The 22,198-nt window shown below is 32.5% G+C and overlaps 1 protein-coding gene across 1 annotated transcript in view; it reads left to right on the forward strand.

Moving 5' to 3' along the window:
- Nucleotides 1-22,198, forward strand: part of LOC111049425 (protein N-terminal asparagine amidohydrolase) — a 50,270-nt gene that overhangs the window by 14,059 nt on the left and 14,013 nt on the right. The window lies entirely within an intron of this gene.

The raw sequence follows: 22,198 nt of genomic DNA on the forward strand, positions 1-22,198 counted from the left end.
AATCCCTGATCTATAGTTATACAAATTGCTTTTTTCATATTATATACAGTTCAATAATTAATTTTTTAGTCTATATTAAGTAAATTCATCTATAATTCTGCTGTATTGTAAGCTATTTTATATGAGTGTATAAGCCAGTATATATTGTAATCTACATAAATAAAGTACTCAATCAATCAATCTCTACCGTTGAATAAAGTTGCAAATAAAATATCTCTTTCGCTCTTTCTTTCACTTTCTCCCCCTGTTTTCGTGTATCTCAGTCCCTCTCTCAATAGAGGGTTAATGTATAGCATATCCATCAATATTCCTGTAATAAACTTATATCTATATTATTTTGAGGTTTTTCACTCCTTATTTGAAATCCAGTACAATCATATTGTTAGGAACACCCATCATAATTTTGTGAGAATCTTGAACAGTCTATAAATCTAATTGACTGTGATATGGAATGTCGGTTCTGTTCATTATTATTTCTCACTCGTCCAATTATCACAGCAGCCTGTTTTGTGACCTTTGAGGCGGTCGTTCTTTTTTCTCTGTTTGATAAGAAAATCGTTGGTTGAAAGTTCAATCCGAGTCCACAGATTATTATGAGAGTCTCATTTAGGGGGTTTCCGTACAAGAATTGATGGTCGGACATTAAAGGGAGTCCTGATTCATTAATCAAACACGTAATGGTGAGACTCACTTTTAACTGTAAGTTTGTTTTAATGTGAAATCAAAGAAACGTTTATTCTCAAAATGAAATGCATTTCTAGTTACTATTAAAATATTGTGAATATTCCCCTCAATGACACAATATGGGTGTGGGAAATGAGTTCTGTTAATTTATATAATAATATTTTATTTATTGAATGATTAAGACTAAAGCTGCGTTTACACCAAAGCTATTAATAAAATGTTAATAACTCAATCCTTATAGATTCTATTAGATTGAACATGACTTATCATACACATGATGAACATATGTGTTTGTTAAGCTCCGTTCAATCTAACAGAATCTATAAGGATTGAGTTATTAACATTTTATTAATAACTTTGGTGTAAACGCAGCTTAACAAATTGTCAAAAAAACACAGATTTATTGATACTTAGAAAGACCGGTTTCGCTTATTAGACCATTGTCAATCTCAGTTACATCCCATGTCCATCCCTTATGAACTACCGCTTTTCACATGACACTTTTTATCCCTCAGTTACATCCCTTATGAACTAACCGAAACCGGTCTTTCTAAGTATCAATAAATCTGTGGTTTTTTGACAATTTCTTAGTCTTTTTCATTCAATATGTATAATTACCACAATATCAACTTCTCAACTACACAAAAAGTATTATATTTATGAGGAATACTTAACAGTTTAAATTGAATAGATACAGAAAAAGTCAGTTTGAGCATTAGAAATCCATTTTATCACATTTTCTCACAAAAGAACTTTTTATCAGTTGAGTTGAACTGAAATAACAATTTTTTTGTTTACTTTAAGCCGAGATACACTAGAGAAAATGCACTCTCTAGAATGGCTGACAATCAAATTTTCCCTTCTTTCCCTGCTATTTCTCTGTCTTTGTAATCTGTGTTCAAGGCATTGTTCCCAATCGATAATGTTGAAAGTTTTATGAACTAACTAGAATTCAATATTGTTGTCTTGTATTGAATGTTTTTTATACTCAAGATACACTTCAAATTATCAGCATTGGCTGTGTATGTCGCATTGGTGTTATTTATAAGAAGTGCTGACACTTTAAAGCTAAATCTCACTGTAGTAAGTTATTACTGTTATCTAGGAAAATGTGTTTTGCTACTTAGCTTTTAATGTTACGATTCCGTTTTCAAACAATTTGTAATAAATTTTTATTCAAGATAGATTGTGTTTGGCATTTTGATATGCTTAGAACAAGGTCATTCTTGGTATTAGTTATTACTGATCTATGTTGGTGGGACGTTGGTGTGCCTACTCAAATTCTAACATATAATGAAGATTTTCATCTATATATATAAAAGCGAAATGGCACTCACTCACTGACTGATTGACTCACTCACTCACTCACTCACTCACTCACTCACTCGCAGAACTAAAAATTTACGGGACCAAAAACGTTGGTAGGTATGTTCAGTTGGCCCTTTAGAGGCGCACTAAGAACGTATTTGGAAAAATTTTAACTCTAAGGGTGGTTTTTAAGGGTTTAAAGTTCGTCTTTCAGCATGTATATTCTTCTTATTCCAATATCTTGAAATTATAATTGAAAAAAATGTCCATACCATATGTTAATATAGAACTATAATCTAGAGATCTAGAGAGAGTACCTCTTCGAAATAGTTGTTCTGGTAACTAAATTAAAAATTTTGTCAGGTTGGCATTAAGTTGAGTTGACTTTGTTAGGTTGGCACCAAGTTGAAGATTGAAATGCATTTATCCAGGACCTCCTAAATACCAATTTATCCATATTTAGGAGGTCCTGATTTATCGCGGAAAAATTGATTGGGTACTGCTACTTCAATCAGAGCTATTCCTGGGAATATTATATTACTAGCCGTCAGGCTCGCTTCGCTCGCCATATCCGTTTAGCCAGACGTTTAGTCTGAACCCCCGACTGGATCGTCCTAACATATGATGAAAATATGACATAACATTTCAAATTTGGTAGATGTGTTCAGTTGGCCCTTTAGAGGCGCAATAAGAACGGATTTGGAAAAATTTCCAAAGATACGCCGATATTAATAGTAGCAGGTGTTTTTCGAGATCAAATTGACATAATACGTTCAAATTTGGTACAGAGGTTCCGCTGAGGTCTACATGCAGGCGAGCGAAGCGAGCCCGCTGATCTCAATTTTGGACGATCCAGTCGGGGGTCCAGGGGGCGGAGCCCCCTGGCTAGACGGATATGGCGAGCGAAGCGAGCCTGACGGCTAGTTATTAATATTATTACGTTAGTGAGTTTGTGAGGTATGGAGTAGTGGTATAGTTACTACAGCAGGAATATTGTTAATATGGTTAGGATATTCTTTCTCATGGTAATTTATAATCCGTCTTGAGTAGGACAAGATATAAATGGTAAATCCAACAGGCTTCCATTTTTCAAAAAAACTTGATATGAACAGAATTTCTGTGTTGTCAACTGAGTTTCTCACAACGTTGACAGTCATTGACTGAAGTCATCAATTATTCATTCCCAGAACACTTTTCGAGCCCGAAATAGCATCTCGTTAAAAAACACACGATAAAAATGAACGATAAGCGGAAGAATTATTATTCCGGTCTATTCAATTCATCGCAGAAAGTAGAAGAAGACTATGGAGAGCTAGTAGGAAGAAAACGAGGAAGACAGGAGAAAGAAGAAGAAGGATAAGAAGAAGAAGATGATGATGATGATGATGAAGAAGAAGAAGATGACAGGAGGAGGAGGAGGAGGAGGAGAAGAAGAAGACAGGAGAAGAAGGTTAAGAAGAAGAAGAAGAAGAAGAAGAAGGAAGACTAAGAAGAATCATAAAGGAAGAGGAGAGGAGAAATTTGAATGTAGGAAGGTGATGAAGAGTAAGGGAAACATGGAGGAAGAAAAGGAGAAAGAATAATTAGAGTGACGAAGGAGGAAAATACAGACAATGAGTAAGACATTAAAAGAGCAAGAATGACTAGAAATAACGATAAGAGGAAATGGAAGGAGACAAGGAATAGGAGAAAACGAAGTGAAGACAAAGGAGAGAACGAAGATAGAGGAGAACTTCAGGGTAAGAATGAGAAAGATAAGGAAAGTGAAAGGAGGGTTGTTAGTCATAACTCGTAACGCAAAAAAAGTCGTTTTCCTAAAACAAAAAAGAGCCAAAGGTCACCCAAAGGTTTTTAATAATCGGCATTCTCACATAGAACCATTCCAACACACTTAATTCACACGCCTTGCAATAGGAATAGCTATGGTGAGAACGGATCTTTTTGTTCAAAATTTTTAATTTATAGTTCATACAACGCTTAATAAACATTAATATTTTCGGCTGATTAAATCCACTTGAATATATTACAAAAAACTAAGCCTAATTAATTTTAAATTCTTGTATTGTACCTCAAGAAATGATTATGTGACTATTGATTGAAAAGTTCCAGTTCTAGATCAGGATAAAATTTATATTGATTGGAAATGTTCAGTTTGTCGCGAGATAGTTTTACATCTTGTGAGATTGGATTCCCCATATACTCTTCACCAGACTCCCCATATGAATATAATAATTTATAATATGATAAATGAAAGAATTGGCTTATACACGACGTGTATTACACGTACGGGATAGGAAATTCATGAATGACTTATCATGCCTGAACTACTGGACTGATTAATTTGAAATTTGATTGTTAATTCACCGAGGATGGTTTTAGGCCTATTTTAAATTCTTAAAGATTTCAGTAGGTCAAGTTTTCAATTGGACCCTTGTGCAGCACGGGTTACCTGCTAGGAAATGATAAATTCAAATTTAATGAATATAATTAAATCCATTAACTGAATCCATTATCTCTGTTCTCTATAGTGAGATTACGGTTCAATGTTAGTGGAAATGATAGGATTACATTGTTGTCTAATCATTAGCAAACCAATGTTAATCTGATACTGACTTTGAGACGTGAATTATTCCTCTATAGCTACTTATAGATCTGGTTAGATATAAATTATTATTTATACAGGGAAGTGGATTCTATTCCCCAATGCTTGGCAGGCCTATATCATGTCTCAATATACCCCATAAGCGGTCAAATCTTTTGAAGGATTAGTGTAAGTCTGAGGATTTATGTGTAGAGCCATGTGTAAGCGTTTTGTGAAGGTTGTCTTTCCCCTGTTCTTATAGGGATTAGGGGCCTAGGGATAGAAACAAGGGAATAGTCTGAAAGCTAAGAAGGGTCAACTGAGTTATAGAAATGCACCTGCTAACTTCGAAAGCGCTATGGACATTACTTGGGTAATGTTACTTGGGAACTCTGGTTCTTTAGTAACACTTTAGAAGCATTTGTAAATTTGGTGTAGTATTGCTCTATGGTATTGCTTAATGAAAGTAGTCAGCCTAGAATAACCTAATTTTATGAATTTTTGTAATTATCACTTGAAATGTGCTTTGGGTGACACTTCAAGGCTGTTGTTCGGTACTCTTTTTTTATTATTTAAATTGGACAATCTTTTTCAATATATTTGTTAAGATCATTATAAGAGTGAGAAAAAGTGTCAATTGAATATTTTTAAGTGGTCTAATAAGCGAGTTATGGGTTGCTGGAGTGCCAACTTTCCAGATTCCGTTTTCTTTCCAGATCATAAACGGTTTAGACTATATTATTAGAACTTCTCTTAAAAATTCAAAAAATGTACCTTCCCAAACTAAAACATTTTATCCCCCATAACGTTCATAAATAAAAAAGTAAAATTTTTTGTAAATTCGATAACTTGTTTATTTTGACATTAGCCTAATCGCATATTAGAACAAAGCCAATGATATACTGAATGTATTAAAAAAAACTCCAATGGAAAATTCGAAACCGTTTATTATCTCGATAGAAAACGGAGTTTAGCACTTCAACAACCATAACTCGCTTATTAGACCAATTAAAAATTTCAGTTGCCACTTTTATAATGATCTTAACAATTATATTAAAAAAGATTATCCAATTTAAATAAAAAGGTGTCCCGAACAGCCTTAAATGCATTGAAAATCATAGTTTTCGAGTTAATTCCAATTCAAGTGAACTCAAGTAACGTAAAATCAAGCAGAATCTCAAGTAAGGTTACAACTGTTGCAAGTAACGTTCATGAGTGTAACTCTTCCAAAAAAAAATAGAGTTTATGAGCATTGATTGTTTCTCGAATAACACGTGATATACATTCAAGATCTTATCTCTCATCATCATCCGTCTCATTACCCACGCACAAGCCTGTAGCTCATGTGGGAATCAACCTCAGCAAACATCGCGTGATTTCAAGAGTAGCTTCATCCAATTTAAGCCAAAGTAACGTTGAAGCAAGTAAAATTTGGAGTAATGTTAGTATGTTACCATTAACATTTATGAATACAGCCCTATCAGTATTCTTATGAGCTTTTTGAACTGAATATATTTGAATTACTCAAGTATTTCTTAAAAATTGTGATTTTATCGTTTCAAGTATCACTCAATCCAAGTAATCCTCAAGAAGTACGTCAAATAGTGTTCATAGATGTGCCCCTTGAAGTTTGTATGGTTTCTAATAAGGAAAGTGAATGATTGAATGATAATATTGTATCTTGAATTAGTACTGCAGTATTAATGTTCTGTATCTCTAATTCAAATGCTACAGTAGTTGAATTGTAAATGTTCCTTATCCCAAGCACAACATTCGTAATTTTAAATTTTCTTATTTGTTATTCATATTGATAAATGCAGAATTTGAAATTTAAAAACATTTTTCCGGGTGTATGTAAATGCGTTCTATATGCAGTGAATATTCTATTATATAGACAAGACGGCTACACTTGAAACTGTAAGCATGTCAATGCTTCCCATACATCCAATGCTGACAGTTTGAAGAGAATCTCACTGTTCACATATGAATCACTCCTTTAGATGGGTAAGTGACTAATGTAGGAATACAAGTAAAGCCTGAAAATAACCATGGTTATATAGTTACTGTAAGGACCGTTAACCTATGATTTTGTGCTAAACCATAATATGTAATTCAGTCCAGTATAAAGTTCACAGTGGCTGTCATTCAATTTTCAATAGTATATTTCGCACCTAGGGCCGAAAATGAGACTTTTCTGGCTCGAAATCGGTTTTCAAGTCCGAGGCCGTAGGCCGAGGACTGGAAGAGATTGAGAGCCGGAAAAACATTTTTGCCCTTGGTGAGAACGTTATTTTTCGCCACACAGAAAAATAAACAATATATATATATGAGAATAATTGTCTATTATAAGCACTTTCGAAAGCAAAAGTGGAAGGTCATAGCTCTAGCAAATCTGAGGTAATCTGAATATCAGGAAATTGTCTTTATCAGGAATAAAAGTATTTTTATTTTTTATTCTGATTTGTCTAAATAACCTAAAAGATTATGTTCAATTATGTAAGATGTTGAGTTTATACTTTTTATTCTTCCAAATGACAATAAAATGATATTATTATAAATGTTTTAATTATTGAATGATAAACACAAATAATGAAAAGTTTTTGATCAGCTGTTAAACACACTTGAAATTTGGCCAATCTGAATGTCAACGGAAGTTTAGGTTAGAAGTTCTATCCTACTCTAGAAATCGAATTATTTGAATAGTTCATAATATATATCTTATCTGTATTTTATTCATCCAAATAAAATTATAGTATATTATTGCAGAATACTTTATTGAATTCTAGAAGCATAAAATGATTCCGTTTATCCACCATGTTCCGTGATAAACGCACTACTAGGAGGTTTGAGGTTAGATTCTATTATACTCTGAAAAATGAATTTGAATGGTTTATAAGATCTCATTTGTATTTCATTCATCCAAATAAAATGATAGTATCTTATTGCAAAATACTTTAATCAATTCTATAAGCATAAACTGATTCCGTTCCATAAACTATTTTGTAAACACGTTCACATCAAATCAGAATCAGCTAACTTCAAGGTTATTTTACAGCCCTAGGGCCGTAAAAATTTTACCGGCCTGGTCGGAAAACAATCACTTTTGGCCTCCATATGACGCACGTAAACCAGCTCATTACATCCAAGTGAGGCGAAATAGTATATTTCGCACCTAGGGCCGAAAATGAGATATTTCCGGCTCGAAATCGGTTTTTAAGTCCGAGGCCGTAGGCCGAGGTCTAGAAAAGATTGAGAGCCGGAAATACATTTTTGCCCATGGTGCGAACGCTATTTTTCGCCACACCAAAAAAAACTTCCCAATATATAAGAAATTAAAAAATAAATAAAATTCAAACAGCCTATTTTGATAGTTTGAATCTTGGTTATGACAACTTTCACTGTCAATTAATTTCAATATTACTAATTAATAATTTACAATAGTGACAATATTTTTATACTATTAATATTTCGAATAATTGTTTGAATTTTTATAGCTCGCGCTTTGCGCCTGGTGCAATATCTCATGGATAGATGGATGAATAGAATTTTCATTACTATTTTGAAATAATGTGATTAAAAAATTAATATAATTGCATATTTCACAGTTTTGTCTCAAAATATATCTAAAAAATTGATTGAAATTTAAATTACGGTAACTAATATAAAAAATAGCTAATAAAAGTCGAAATTCATCGACAAAAAAAATGTCACTGATCGAGGTTCGAACCTAGATCATGTTTGTACTTCACTGAGATTTGAGTTCTGATGTGTTACGCCTTTATGCTCTCGGCCATTGCATCTCTTGATTGAAGTGGCCTGTAAGTCAGGTAACGTATGTAGGCTACTATAATATAGTGTAGCCTAAAGCGGCAAACTTGAAGACGGTTTGCCGGCATTTTCACAACAAAATATTGCTCTGAAAATAGTTAAATCACAGAGAAAACATTCGAAGATTCAATCTTGAGTGGGCCTAATGTTTTCTCTATATGGTTTGATATTGAAGAAAAATTATCTAAAAGTTTTAATAATGAATTACGGAAAAACTACTAGGAATTTTTCAGTCAAGGCTGAGTTTCACCAGTAGGCTTACCTTAAACTTTAGATCTCTGCTGTATTTTCCTATTATTATTGTTGATTGCATTAAGAAGTGGAATTCGATAATAAAAAAGAAGCAATTATTACTCTACCTCACTTTTAAATATTGATACAATTATTGTACTTTGATTTCAAATTCGATTCTTCACTTTTAAAGACTTGCGATACTTACCTTTCTGACAATGGACAATGCAGCCAACATTATATTGTTGAGGCTATGGAGATATCATCGTATTCTATTGTTTGATATCAAAAACACAATAATAAATATTAAATTATGAAACAGTAATTCATAAAATATATTATAGACATGATACCGCGATTCACGATACATAATTATATAGATTATTACAATCGTTATGAGATTATCTCTATGATTTTTGTGAGATCGGACACGATCAGCTGTTATTCAAGGTCATTTTACAGCCCTAGGGCCGTAAAGTTTTACCGGCCTGGTCGGAAAACAATCACTTTCGGCCTCCATATGACGCACGTAAACCAGCTCATTACATCCAAGTGTGGCGAAAAAGTATTTTCTATGATTAGTTCACCTTTTTATAGTAGCAGAACTATTAGTATACTTTTCTCCACAAACCAAAGTATGAAAATCAAACTACAGTAGTTTGTTGATCATTTGTTTTGAAAAAGTTTTCAAATAAGGATTTCTTTTTTGTGGCAGAAGTATAATTACAATATTTGTTCTATTTCCACAATCTAGAATAGGACAATCAAACTGCAGTAGATGTTTTGTTTTTACTTTCCTTGCCCTATTACCATAGGTAAGGAAAGAATAATTGCTTTCCGGAAAAAATTAAGGTACCCCAATTTCTAAATTTCTATACGTTTGAAGGTCCCCTGAGTTCAAAAAAGTGGTTTTTGGGTATTGGTCTGTATGTGTGTGTGTGTGTGTGTGTTTGAGTGTATGTGTGTATGTGCGTCTGTGTACACGATATCTCATCTCCCAATTAACGGAATGAATTGAAATTTGGAACTTAAGGTCCTTCCCCTATAAGGATCCTACACGAACAATTTCAATCAAATGCAATTCAAGATGGCGGCTAAAATGGCCAAAATGTTGTCAACAACAGGGTTTTTCGCGATTTTCTCAAAAACGGCTCCAACGATTTTGATCAAATTTATACCTAATATAGTCATTGACAGTCTCTATCAACTGCCACAAGTCACATATATGTAAAAAATTCAGGAGCTCCGCCTCATCTATGCAAAGTTTGATTTTAGATTCCCAATTATCAGGCTTCAGATACAATTTCAACAAAAAAAAAACAAGTGGAAAAGATTGAGCATGAGAATATCTACAATTAATGTTCAGTAACATTTTCACCTAAAATTGAAAATAAGCTCGAAATTCGAGAAAATGTGATTATCCAATTGCAAACTGTTGGCAACTGTTGATTCTATTAAATCATTCACTATGGAGAGATTGCACACATCGTGTTTCTCCAGCGTTATTGTCCTGTCACCAGCTGGCTCAGATCTTTGAATAGTAGACTCTTATGCACGTGAACACTAGCGTCAGGTGATCAATTTTCATAACGGCAAAGAAAGTAGTGTGAGTGCGCCACACCAGATTTTTAAAATTCCACAATAAGTATTGTACTTTTCTATTTGTGGCAGAACTGTAGCAACTATTTGTATACCACAATCTAGAAAAGGAAATCCGAATAAGGGACTTCACTACTTGTGTTCTACAGCTATAATTCCGTAGACTTTAGCAAAGTGTGCCGTGCTCGTGTCTTCTGCTTCCTTCTTCTTTTTTCTCTCTTCTTCTCATCTTGTTCTAACTGTCTCTCTCTTTCTTTCTGAATGTAACGCGTGGGAGGTTGATTGTGAGCACGACCGAGAGCAGGACGGAGGAAGCTGCGAGGATTGCTAGCGTATCTTTAGTTGTGAATCTTCTTCTTCTACTCAGACTCATCTTCTTCTTTTTCTTCCTCTTCTCCTTGTTCTTCCTGATTGCAACCCGTTAGGTTCATGCACCCCCGCAAACGTCTATCGAGCCCGATTAAACCTGTTTTGGCGTCGGCATATCTCTCTGTTAGTTAACGGGTACCAAGGAAATCCATCCCCCCTTCTTTCAGTATTCTGCACCTTTTTCCGTTTCTTCTCTTTCTTCTTCTAACTATTCTTCTTTTTCTTCGTCTCCCGTTTCTTCATCGTCTTCTTCTTCTTCTTCTTGTCCTACTCCTCCTCCTCCTCCCGTTCGTGTATTAATGGGAAGAATATTTTATATCCTTCTAAAAGAATCGACAATTATTTGTTGAAACACCGCCGATTTATGAAGTTACATCACATTATTATATTATCGTTATTCTTATTGCATTCTATATTTATTCTCATTATTTATACTTTGTGAAATTCGTTGAATAACTAGCATTATCGTCATTTAATGTAAAATAATGTATAAGCCAGTAAATATTTTAACATACATAAATAAATAAATCTAATCTAATCTAATCCTCCTCCTTTCTTCTTATTCTTCTTCTTCTTCTTCTTCTTCTTCTTCTTCTTCTTCTTCTTCTTCTTCTTCTTCTTCTTCTTCTCCTCCTCCTCCTCCTTTCTTCTTCTTCATCATATCGTAATATTTTTCAATTGTAATGGGGTTATACTTTTTTGTCTTAGTTTTATATTTTTCAATTACCTTTTGTATATATTTGGAATATTATTTTTAATTTATTATTATTTTTATTTCGCATTGTATAATTATTGTAATGTATAAATGATATAGGTTTTTCAAGACCTAGCATGTGACAAATAAATAAATCAATCAATCAATCTTCTTCTTTTTCTTCTTTTCGTTTTCAAAACTTCTTTTTAGTATTATTTTCTTTATCACTTCTCTTTCTTCTCTTTAACTCTATTATTGCTCATCTTTGTTTTTGTGTCTGCGTCATTTTATTCTTTGTTCACTTCTTCTCTTTGGTATTTGTTTTTTTTTTTCTCCTCAATTGCAAGCCCTATATTCTTCTCTTTCCTTCATCTAACATCCTCTTCTTAATTTTCATCCTCATATCCTTCTCTAAATCTTATCATTACCCTTTTACTTCCTCTACAGTATTTATTTCTCATGTTTCTCTCCACCCTCTACTTCCCAGCTGTTCTATCTTCTCTGCAACTTCCTCTTCTTTCCTTTTCCCATTCCTATTTCTGCTCAACATTCTCATTCTTCCTCCTTACCTCTTATGAATTATTCTTGTTCTATCCAAACTTTCATCCACTTTTCTCTTCTTTCTTCTTCTTCTATCTCCTACTTCTTCTCTTTCTCCTTTCTCCTACTTTCTTGCTCTATCTAATATTTCATCTTATTATCTTTCCTCTTCCCATTCACGTTACCTCTTATCTCTACCCTCATCTGCTTTTGCTTCCTGTTCTTCTCCTCCTCCTCTATCTTCCCGCTATCTCCTTCTCTCCCGGCTCTTCTTTGCTAAGTTTTACTTATCAGTGGAAAACATCTCGGTACTTTGCAGTTTCAAGTTACATCCTATAGTGAGGTTCACTTTGAAGTGTCAGCATTCCCTATGAATAACACCAATGTGCTCCCATTCGAACAATACTGACAGACTTGTCAGTGAATCTCACTTTATTCAGATTTTTCTAGGTTATGGTAGATGCAGGAATGATAGCCATTGAAATTCGTGTTATGGTTGAGTCACGAGCACTCGGGTGATCGTTTGTATGGATGACCGTAGCAAATGAGGCTGTCTGCTTTTATCGCATTCCTCAGTTAATAATGTTGTTGGAAAATTCGCCACATTTCTGTATTCTTATACATTTTTGAATGAATTATGTCACAGTTCAACTAGGCCTATTACATTTACCTCTGACATTTCGTTAATTATTTACTATTATATACTCTATTACTACTATTTAGATACCAATTTATTGTTTGTTTGAATAGATGTCAAATTATTTTTATTTGATTCCCGAGTATGATACTCCCCTGTGGAAAAATAATTGAAGAAATTTATGAATGAATTCTCATTTCATATTTTGATATTTTTTTAGAATGCCATAATGTAATAAATATTTTCCGCAATTCTCATTTTTTTCATCAATAGTTTGATTTTGCTCCGAAAATCTTGGTCCATCTCTCCCTGTTATAAAACATCAATAAATATTTTCCGCAATTCTCATTTCTTTCATCAATAGTTTGATTTTGCTCCGAAAATCTTGGTCCATCTCTCCCTGTTATAAAACATCAATAAATATTTTCCGCAATTCTCATTTCTTTCATCAATAGTTTGATTTTGCTCCGAAAATCTTGGTCCATCTCTCCCTGTTATAAAACATCAATAAATATTTTCCGCAATTCTCATTTCTTTCATCAATAGTTTGATTTTGCTCCGAAAATCTTGGTCCATCTCTCCCTGTTATAAAACATCAACAATTATTATTCTTACTCTCATCTTCAGCAGTGGTACAGTCCTTCACTTTTTGAGATTCTTCCCGTAATATTAATAGTAATCAAACTAATAGTAATAGTAGATTCATACTGCAATTTAACGCAACTCTTATAAATTCGATCCTTACTTCAAGCCTGTATTCTGATGTACCAATCATACTCTAGCAACTAATAAAAATATACAAATAAATACAAATATTCCAATCTAGCCTGAGTCAAACCTTCAGCACGCAAGAGAAACTAAGTTGCATTAGTTTCAAATCAACAATATAGATTGTATTTGATACAGTATTTGTGTATGGAGATTTTCAAATAAAATAAACAGATAAGGAATAATTATTGTATCACGTATTTAAAGGCAAAATAAAGTTCATTTTCATATAGTATAGGATCGACATGGTAACACCATAGAGTAAAGATTCCGTTCAATTCTAGTAATCATTAAATTTGTGTTTGGTAACGCATTTCCATAGATATTCTGTTCATTTGACTAAAGATACTGTTAAGATATACCAAACATCCCACATATACATAGTTTATACTTTTTAGTAGAGTGTACCGTTGCATCTATATTATGCAGAGTGAAAACATAGAAACTGCAACAATCTCGGCTGCAGTCAGATTCACCTCTGTCAGCATTAATGAATGGGAAGTATTGGTATTATTTACATGCTGGCTAGCTGGCAATCTCTCATTTATTTCCAGAATGGTGACAGTTTGAAGTGAATCTCTACACATTTCGTTTCTCTGATAAACTGGAATTTCTAATGAACAACTCCTATGCATCTTGCTTCTGAATAGCTTCAGCCAATCTGTCAGCATTGGTTAAACGGGAAGCATCTATGTTACCTCTATTAGGAATGGTGACAGTTTGAAGCGAAACTCACTCTACAGAGACAACATTATTGGCCTCCTTCCTAGCTTGGGAGAGCCCTGAGGGAGTTCCCCCCATGCCCTCCCCCCATGGGTGGGTGCCAAGACTGGTCACGAACCGGGGATCCCCTGATTGGGGGGTGGAGCAGCAGACGACCCACATTATCTCGTGGGAACAGGGTTTCTGCACATATGTGCATATGTGTTTTGCGTATATGTTTGGAGGAGTGTAATAGATGTAGGTACCTATATTTTGTATATCTATGTCTGTAGTAAAAAATATAGTGTATAGTGAATATATTAACAATTGAGTGTACAACAATGTAAAGTATTTATTTTTAGTGAAGTCGGCACTAGTGGTCACCCGTCCAACGGGAGTGGCAGGCAAATGCCTCTTAACTTATCTGAGCGATTAGATAGTGTCCAAGACCACAGAGTTAACATTTTACCTCTCAAATCGACTATAAACTAAAATCTCCTCTCATTATCTCTTCTCCATTCAAAATTGGTTCAAACTTAGATCCAAATAACGAAAACGTAGGTACTCTTTAAATTGACAAATTAATACAAACCATTTGAAATTTAAATTTATTTATAGTAAAAAGAAACATTGCCACGTATTATCTCTCCATTTCTATAATATTTTACTTTAATTTGATGTCTTAATTCTTTTAAATTCAAAATTTCTAGCATATATATTTTTGGACGAAATCTGAACTTGAACTTCTTACAGTAGAATCATAACCTATTTTTTTAACATTTCATTATCAAAATTTGGGAATGGAATAGTTTTGGGCCAAGCCTGTTGTTCCTTCCCAATCATATTTATATGATTTATGATTGTATCCACAAATAACTAAATAAATAATCAATATAAATAAACATTTCAACCCCTATATAACTATTCAACCCCTCTTCTATATTTTTCATCCTCATCAAAATTAACACCTTACACTTCCTTCAATCATCTTTCTACTTTTTCATTCAATTCATTTTACTCATTATCATTCTTGATTCGCTTTTTATTACATATTGAATCACAAGGATTATTTTCATTTTGAGTTTTATTTATGAATCATACATCTTTGAATAGCTACTTACGTATCAAATATTATGTACTATATGATTTAGTTTTGTTGGCTACTAACAGTCAAGTGATGATGCAACTCATTCCTGCACACAGGCTTTGGCCCATGCATGGAATTATTATGTATTTTGTTTTGTTTTTAAATTTGCTGTATCTGTGAAATAAAATAAATCTTATTTTGGTTCAAATTCACATCAATTTATTCCTTGAATAGTTATCAACCAAACATTGCATTATCTATATTATTATTTTGTATTATCGATTTTTTAAACGCAAAACTAACTCTCGATAATTTGCACTAAATCAACAGTCAATCAACCTACTTCTCCATTCCATTTCTAATTTAAAATCAATTGAAACTTGAATCCAAGTTACAACATTTTCGATTAGTGCAGCTCAGTTGAGTGATCAGTTGCGCATTGTTGTGCTGCCTACGTATTTCAAAGCTTCACTTTGAACTGTTAGCATTTCTTATATTATCAAACCATTGCTTCCCATTGAATCTGACAGAATGAAGTGAAGTAGTTGTGCCGCCCACGTATTGAGAAGTAGGTGATTGTGAAGTAGTGGCAGAGCTCGCCGTCGCTGATTGGTCATTATTTCACAACAGAAGTCAGAACTGGTAGTCAACTGATCCACTTTATACTGTCTGCAATGGGAAGCAATGGTTTTATTCATAAGCATTGCTGACAATCAGAAGTAAATTTCAATATAGTTGAAATGTACAATTTGTTGATTGAACTCAACTGCTATATTAGTCAAATCTAGACGGTTGTCGGTTCTGTTGAATACTGTACTGTATTGTAATGTTTTGCAGTATTGTACACTATACATTCAGAGTATAGAATAGTTTAATCAAAGTAGGTACAATAATTCAATATTTGTCAAAAAGGAATGCTGATTTGTTGACAGTCAGGAGTAAATTTCAATATATTTGAAATGTACGATTTGTTGATTATATTTGTCAAATCTAGACGGTTGTCGGTTCTCTTGAATGTTAAAATATAGGTAAGAAATGTTTTGAACTCGTGGCTAGAGCACAAGATTTCTTTTTCTAGCCACGCCAATTATTTAATTACAAATTATTTATTCATTTTTATGTAAAACTGTTTTTAATTGGTGAATACAGTACTGTACAGTATTGTAATGCTTTGTAGTATTGTACACTATACATTCAGAGTATAGCCTAGTATAATCAAAGTACAATAATTCAATATATGTCAAAAAGGAATGCTGATTTGCTGACAGTCAGGAGTAAATTCCAATATATTTGAAATTTACGATTTTTTGATTGAATTCAACTGTTATATTAGTCAAATCTAGACAGTTGTCGATTCTGTTGAATACTGTACTATATTGTAATGTTTTGCAGAACTGTCCACAATATTTTTAGAGTGTAGCATAGTATAATCAGAGTATTGTTTTGTGATGATATTGTAATAGTATTCTATAATACAATACTACACAATTATTGAATACAATTTGTATTCAATAATTATGTAGTTTATTCCTGACAATATACTAATAATATTATGACTTGTAAATAAAAATATAAAATAAATATTATTCAACGAAATCTAAAGCTAGCATTAGTATTTGAACAAATGCAATTTCTCATTGACTTCCATAGTTATGTAAAGTTGTTCTTGCGAATATGAAGATGCTGAAGAAATTATCAATCTTCAAGAAAATAACGAATTATGGTACTGCCTCATGGTAACATCTTCCTGATTTTCTGTTTTTACCTGGGAACACCTCATCTAAACCTTTCCATAACCAGTGGGTTTACATAAACCTAAATAAATATTACAGTATCTTTTGAAACAAAATACATATTGAATACAATAGACTACTGTTACAATACATTAAAAATTGTGGAAATGTTGCATATTAAAATCCATTTGTAAAATAGATTTTGTCATAGTCATTCAATTTCAGTTGTTTTACATCCATGAAATCAAGCCGGTAAACAGCTGATTGTAGAATAAATAAACATATGATTCTCATTACAGCATACTATACTGTAATAAAATCATATGTTTTCTTTATAGTCGAGTATGTTTCCTAGTTCCGAATTTGGAACAGCAAAACTGGTACGAAAACCGCTCCAGGTGGAAGTTTTGTCAACTGCAATCAAGAAATTCCTGATTCAAAACTTGTAAACTAGGTTATGTTTATAGAATGCATGTAGTAATGTCAGCACAAGCAGGTAATGTTTTATGTTTCTCAATTATTCTTTTCTAGATTATTATGACAATAAATAGTGTTAGTTACTTGGACGTGAATGTCTTTTGCTGTGCTCGAATTAAATCCTAGTCTCGGCTAACGAAACGTCATTCTCGCCTGCAAAACGGCCCTTCCCGTCCTTGTGACTTAAGATACTATTATCAAGTTCAATTCAATTACAGATGTACAAAGCCAAGTCAATGTTTGCTAGAGGATCAAAAGCAAAACAGGATTAGTCCAAAATTACTTGAAAACTTGAAGAACTCACTTTTCACTCTCACAGAAATTGGTGTGCTATAGTTAGTACTATAGGGCATGTTTCTATTGTGACATCCCCTTCACAGTATCAGCATAGGTTGAATAGGATTTATATAATACTGTAAGTTCAAAGTGAATCTTATTAATTTATTATCATGGCATATCTCGAACCATAATATATGGAAGAATTCAAATTAAAATGGAGATGGTGAAAACTGAGAACTTGAGTTTATTGTATTGTATATCACATATCACCTTATTTGGACTCTATAGAAATTTGTGAGGGAAACAGTTTTGGGCTACGCCTGTTGTTTCTCCAGTCATTGAATTGATTCTGGGTATTTAAAAATAAATCGGTTGCTCTGGTATAGTTAGTGTTCGTATACCTAATGACAATATAATATTGGGTTCTATCAGAAACGAATAATGGAATTGACGGTATCTTTTTTCTATGGTTGAATCCACTATATATTGCTATTAATTGTCAACAATTGTTGTAGTTTCTAGAAGTCTTATAGGCCTAGTTCAATAAAAAAAATTAATAGAATATAGAAAATAATTTTAGGAAAGCTTCGAGAGCATTTTATTAGGAGTATTTTGTCCCCATCTCTAAAATGTTTCCTAACAAAATAATTTGTTTTGCATTCGAAAAAATGGCAAAACTATGTCATTATTTCCTTAGTCATTACAGTTATATTTTTTCTTTAGGGCTACTCTTGAATATAAATAAAAATAGAAATCCCCTTTTTAGAAAGTACCCTTTTTAAAATTATTCAGTCATTACAGTTACTATATAAACTTATAGTCTACCTTAGTTGAGACAAACAATAAAGAAAATAGGATATTGAATGAAAAAGACTAAGAAATTGTCAAAAAACACAGATTTATTGATACTCTATCTCTGATAAACTCAATGAGTTTATGAGATTGAAAATGGTGTAATAACCGAAACCGGTCTTTCTATCAATAAATCTGTGGTTTTTGACAATTTCTTAGTCAATATGAATAATTACCACAATATCAACTTCTCAACTGCACAAAAAGTGAAAATAGGATATAGTAAATAATTGTGGGTGTGCTTTATCAATAATTACTACCCTTTTTAGTGTTATACAGAGTGACCCAAAAGTTACTACCCATCATAAAGCATATAGGAAAGCATACATCATAATATAGGATGCATAATCGCAAGCTTGTGTTATGTGCCACTTTAGGCCACACTGGAATAGGAAATGACTATTATGATCGATGTATTGGGTGATCCATGAGGCCTTTTATTGGTCGATGCACCAAACTTGTTAACAGGATAACACATTTAACCCAACTAACGTAAAACATTATCCTCATTTGTCTGATTTATCTCTGCGATCAAAAACCTCATCATTTGCCACACTGATTCACTTCACTGTCAGCATAGGTTCAGTGAGAAGAATTGATGTTATTTGTAAGGAATAAATGGCTGACACTTTTAACTGAGTAATATGGTTGATTTTCTTGGCTATTTGTGACGCCTAATATAAGTGTCAGTTAAATCTCGACGCTTATAACTGTTTCGCACCTCGTGTGAGATTTACTTTAAACTTTCAGCTTTCCTTATGAATAACATCTATGCTTCCCTCCAAATTAATGCTGAATGTTCAAAGTGAATTCTACTGTAGCATGTGTGTGTGCGTGGAATTTGAATCTCACACACGCACCGTTACCAACACGCTCTTGCGCGCGCGTATATTTAATTCATCAGTAAACGGCAATCAAAGACCATAAATTCACCTTCTTCCATATGGAACAACAACTATCTCTGTCTGGTGCCAACCTTTGACCCGCAAATTATCCTAGACTCGAAAGTTGTTTAGCTGGTTCGGTTGGCAATAGCATTTTATACCCCGAAGACACCTCTAGTGAGACTCACTTCAAAATGGCAGCATTATTTTAATGGGGAGCGTTGAATGTTATCTACATGGAATGCTGACTGTTTAAGGTGAATTTCATTGTATTAAAACTTTACCTATATATGACTTTCTATACCTATAAGTAAACTTGATACGTATTTTTGACACCATAAGTGTTTCCTTATACCCGTTTCAAATTATCATTGATGTGAACCGGTTAAGTTTCGTGAAATGTTGTTTTTCTCCCACATGTAACATATATGCTGGCGCATTTGGTTTAATGTGTTCAACAACAACATATAAGCATTAATCAACATTTTAGTACCATTCTAGCAGTGTGGGTGATATTGGAATTGTAACACCATTTTTGGAGAAGTACCGGGTTGAAAGTAGTTGATATTAAAACTAATTTCAACTCAAACTGTTGATACTGAAAGTAGTTAATATTGAAACTAGTTCATTAAAGGCTCAATTCATAAGATTCACTTGAAACTGTATTAATGACATCAATGCTTGCCATTCAACTATTGCTGACAGTTTCAAGTGAATCTCACTAGTTGATGCCGTTTTTCTAGTACATCACCGTTAATAAATTCAACTACAGTGTTTTTCAACTTATGATTGAATAAACCAGTGCTATTAAAATTAGAAACGTGTTTTGAATAACATTTAAAATTCACTTGTAATTGTCAGTAATCCTTATAAATAACACTAATGCTTCTCATTCAAATAATGCTGACAATTTGAAGTGAATTTCACTAGAGCCCATTATAGCTATTGAGACTACAACGTTACTTTAATTAATAAATTTATTATTAATTGGTTACGTTTTTATTGTAATGTATTACCGGTATTCAATACAGTTAGTAATCATGGTTGAATATATATGATCCAGCACTTTGGAATTTGAAGGATATTCTTGAACTTTGAGAGTGTTAATCCAATTTATAAATTTGTTTTATATGCGCTAGTAATGTTTCTCAGAACATTATAGTTATACATTATTGATTCCATGTAAAGATTGCAATTATTAATGAATTTATGGAGTAGTGGGCCTATTTCTGGAATAACAAGAGTATAGTTGTAGGCGATTAAAGCACAGTTTGTTTACGATTAATATAATTCATTAGAAAATTGGTGTTTACATTAAAAAACCTTCACTATAAAATAATATTGAGTTCAGCTTTAGTGCGTTTCACTCCAAACTGTCAGCATTCAGTATATAGTAACATTCATGCTTCCCATTCAACCAACGCTGACAGTTGGACGTGTATCTCACTATAAAAGTTATAATTATTATTGAATATATGGTTCAGTTTTGTTGGCGTTTGCTTTCTGTTTGTTAGTTAATTTTATCAATATTATTGCTATCTGTTTCTCACTGTTTCAATTCATCTATAATATTTAAAATTCAAAATAAATTTACTGTCCATTATTGTTTTACTGTACTAGGTCTTTCATTGGGAACAATGTTAATCATACATTATCATTTATCAATCGTATAAAAATAATTTTAACTACACATTTAAAAATAATGATTGACTTTGTTGGTGTATTTATTATTTGTAAAATAACCATTATATACCAAAACATCATTATAAATTACTTTAGTTGAGTTAAATAAATGTTGAGTTGATTATGAATAGTAAATTAAATTAAACACTTCTTAAAATGAATATATTCAGGATTACTCAATTTCTTATTATTTGTAAAATAACATCATAGTACCCTTTTTGAAGAGTTCTAACATAAAATAACAGATCAATGAAAATACAAATTAAAACAAAACTATTATTAAAGCGTTTATTTGAAATTCATTTTTTTTAACATGTAAAACATTGAAAGTAGTTGTTTTAGTTTGTGTTTTTAATCGGTTATTTTATATAAAAAACCATTTCAAAAAGGGATCTATGATATTTTTTCAAAATAATAAGAAATTAAGTAACTCTGAATATATACATTTTATAATTATTATTTAACGAAAATCCTAAATAAATACTGCAAATCACCTGGCTAAATGCTGCAAATTTCCATCTGGCTGTTAACCCTGTTGTCAATGTCTGCAGTAGCAGAGGTCTTCGGGGTGATTTGCAGCATTTATTTAGGATTTTCGTTAAATAATAATTATATATTAATTAGCATTTGAATAAATGCATTCTCTATTTAATTCCATCTATATACACTTTAAGAAGTGTTCAATTTAATTTACTATTTATTATCAACTCAACATTTATTTAACTCAACTAAAGTAATTTATAATGTTGTTTTGGTATATAATGGTTATTTTACAAATAATATATACACCAATAAATTACTTTAAGAAGTGTTTAATGAGTTTACTATTCATTATCAACTTGATCGCATCTATTTAACTCAACTAAAGTAATTTATAATAATGTTTTGGTATTGTAGGTTACGATCTCTTCATTGCTAGAAATTTCAATATAAATTATGATTGTCCTAGTAAACAAGTTTACATGCTCTAGTGAGATTCACCTGAAACTGTCAGCACTTCTTATACTTAACATCAATGCTTCTCATTCAACTAATGCTGACAATATGAAGTGAATATCACTACAGTTCAGAAATTCTCCTATCTAGGATATATCATTGAAATCCATGTGAATAGTAATTTATGTATCCTATTTTCAAAACTCAAGGTGGAATAGTTCTGAGAATATTTCTGTTAATGCATTAAATTTTAGTACATGTCAATACATGCATGCATTATTCATGTGGAGTTTATTGATGGTAATGTCATTTTGGAAAGACTGGGT

This window comes from Nilaparvata lugens, chromosome 5, assembly GCF_014356525.2.
Source record: "Nilaparvata lugens isolate BPH chromosome 5, ASM1435652v1, whole genome shotgun sequence".
In the NCBI taxonomy this organism is placed as follows: Eukaryota; Metazoa; Arthropoda; class Insecta; order Hemiptera; family Delphacidae; genus Nilaparvata; species Nilaparvata lugens.